Source organism: Poecilia reticulata, linkage group LG16 (genome assembly GCF_000633615.1).
Source record: "Poecilia reticulata strain Guanapo linkage group LG16, Guppy_female_1.0+MT, whole genome shotgun sequence".
Classification (NCBI taxonomy): Eukaryota; Metazoa; Chordata; class Actinopteri; order Cyprinodontiformes; family Poeciliidae; genus Poecilia; species Poecilia reticulata.
The window spans coordinates 29,570,535-29,573,082 of record NC_024346.1 but is presented as its reverse complement, the minus strand read 5'-3'; the positions used below and the strand labels follow the sequence as shown (position 1 = coordinate 29,573,082).

The window sequence follows — 2,548 nt, the reverse complement described above, 5'->3', positions numbered from 1 at the left end:
GTGTAATTCACAAACAATTATAGTGAATTCCGACATTATATTTTCTAGGCCATTTGATTGTATAGTTTTAGAATACAAATAAAAGAATATAAATAATAAATACAACAGCAGTCATTAAAAGCTCTCAGGGGATTAGTGGAAAAGAGACATGTCATGTTGCCATAGAAACCAACAAACAAACAGAATGGCAAACACAACTGACAAACTGATAAATATAACAAACTGTATCAGTTTATAGGTAAACTGATACACATATCTGACAAAATAAATTACTGACATTAAATATAACATAATTACCTGTAATCAGTGGTTGACAAAACACATATGGCGCAGTTAGCCTCTCTACCGGTCAACCTATGGCTCTGTGCAATGTAACAAAGATTCCAATCACCCTCCTGAACAAACCTCCAACGCCATTTAGAAGAGAACCGGATTTGTTGACTTACCACAACAGAGCGCTGAACCAACTGTGTGGAATTTTTGGTTTCTCATCCAATTTATAGGTAAACAGTAGGGGGCGCCAAAAACCACCAATTACAGGACAATTGTGAAACATATTTTAGCAGGAATTTCTTCTGTATATCTAATACCCTTACAGAAATGTCCTCACTTTCCACCGACATGACTACATCACCAACCTGTGGTGGCAGCTGATGAACAAGACTGCTCACAAAGAGAACGAGGTGAATTGCTATATGTGTGCGCAGCTGCCAATTGCCACACACAAGTCAGGTCTGCGTCCAGGGAACATCACTGATGACAAACAGATGTGTCTCCATGGCCGGAGCACACAACCACGACTCAGCATCCCAATGTCAAAGGGATGCAACTGGTGAAAAAAGGATTATTCTGTTCTACTTCAGACAGGAGATGACCCGAAGGGACTTTTTGGAGCTATGAACTGTTCATTTGCGACTGACGTACTTCTGTTTCCACCGCTTCCACAAACCGCATGGAAAATACCAGAGACCATTTCTTTAGCAGGAGCTAAACCCGGGTCTCTGAGGAGCTTCGTTTTCAACAACGGACACGTTTCTCTTGGGATGTTACCTTGGAATTTGTGTAACAAAGTTTACACCTACTGCGAAACGACACCGGATTACATCAACTGCATTGCCTGCAGGGGTCAGAGGGCGACCCCCGGCTGCAAAGTTTGGAAGGACAACCCAGACTGTGACAACTTGCTTCAGGAGAGGAGTTTCAACATCACACATTGGACGAGAGGACGACAGGAGACAACACTGTGCAGCGCCATAGTGCTAGGAGACTATGGTTCACGGGTGATGGCAGACTGGTAATTCCTGTGTGGAAATGGAGCTTACGTGGTCTTGCCACGCTATTGGGGAGGACTTTGTGCTTTGGCACCCCTAATGAGCCCGATTATATTCATCAGAAAAGGACAACACGTTTTAGCTGCCCGCTCCAAGCGTGCAGTTATGCCAGAGGTCAAACGCTGGGGAGGCCTCACTACAGACACTTGGAGTTCCTTGGGAATTTAGGATCTGGATAGGTGGAGAAACGTTCAAGGAAGGCCTATTTCCAGGAGTTGGAGTAGGTGAGATTCGAAGTCATGTGGAGGTCAACAGATATGGACTACTGCGTTTCATCAACAGCACACACCAGCTTGCCAACGGCACCATAAGAGAGCTGACTGAACTGAGAAACATGGTTCTGCAAAACCGTGTTGTACTGGACTTCCTCTCAGCCTCTCAGGGAGGTGTTTGTAAAATCATTGGCCCAGCGTGCTGCACTTTTGTGCCTGACAAACAGGAACTGGTGGAACTATTTCTGATGCTTTAAATAACCTGGAGGAACTTAAACATTATGTGGAAAGTGGAACGCAAGGATCATCTTATATTGACTTGCTTTCTTGGCTCACTTCTGGACCATGGTGGAATTTACTGTTGAAGCTTGGAACACCTATTCTGGGTGTTTTGAGTTGCATTATTCCATGCCTTCGAAGCATGATCCTAAAGACATTTAACACTGCTGTGGTCAGCTATCAGCTGGTGAAAATAACCTATGACACAAAAAAGACAACTTGTTTTCTGATGATGAAGTTCTGTAATCAATAAACAGATTAATTCATTTGATGAATGACTCCTACACCGAAAATGTGAAAACAAGTGGTGTTAATGACGAGAAAACTGCATTTGATTTTTTGCTGTTTCTTTTATTTTTCATTTATTTCATTATATTCATTGTGTATTTTAAAAAAAGATTCTTGCATTTATTGGATCTATTCTTTTCTTTTCTATGCTTGACTTTTGAAAAATGTTTACACACATGGTAAAATGATAAAAAGGGGGGAATGTTAGAGATTTTTTGGTATTATCATTTTGTTATTACTTTAGTTCATATTCAGTCTAACGTTAATCTATAGTTAATCAACAATACTTAATCAACATTCAGTCTAAAGTAGTGGTTCTCAACGTGGGCGGTACCGCCCCCCAAGGGCGTTCATAGGACGGCAGGGGACGATACCCTCACTGTGTATCCCTCTGAAAAATGAACCCATTTAAATAAAGAAATAAAGAAATCCCTCCAT

The 2,548-nt window shown here is 41.6% G+C and overlaps 1 long non-coding RNA gene across 1 annotated transcript in view; it reads right to left on the bottom strand.

Moving 5' to 3' along the window:
* Positions 1–600, bottom strand: part of LOC103478805 (uncharacterized) — an 11,949-nt gene extending 11,349 nt beyond the window's left edge. Inside the window, exons 1-2 of the long non-coding RNA XR_535863.2 lie at positions 447–600; positions 298–362 (exon numbers count right to left, since the gene is read on the bottom strand). This is a non-coding gene — a long non-coding RNA (uncharacterized LOC103478805). The remainder of the gene's footprint in view (positions 1–297; positions 363–446) is intronic.
* Between the last annotated feature and the right edge of the window lie 1,948 nt (positions 601–2,548).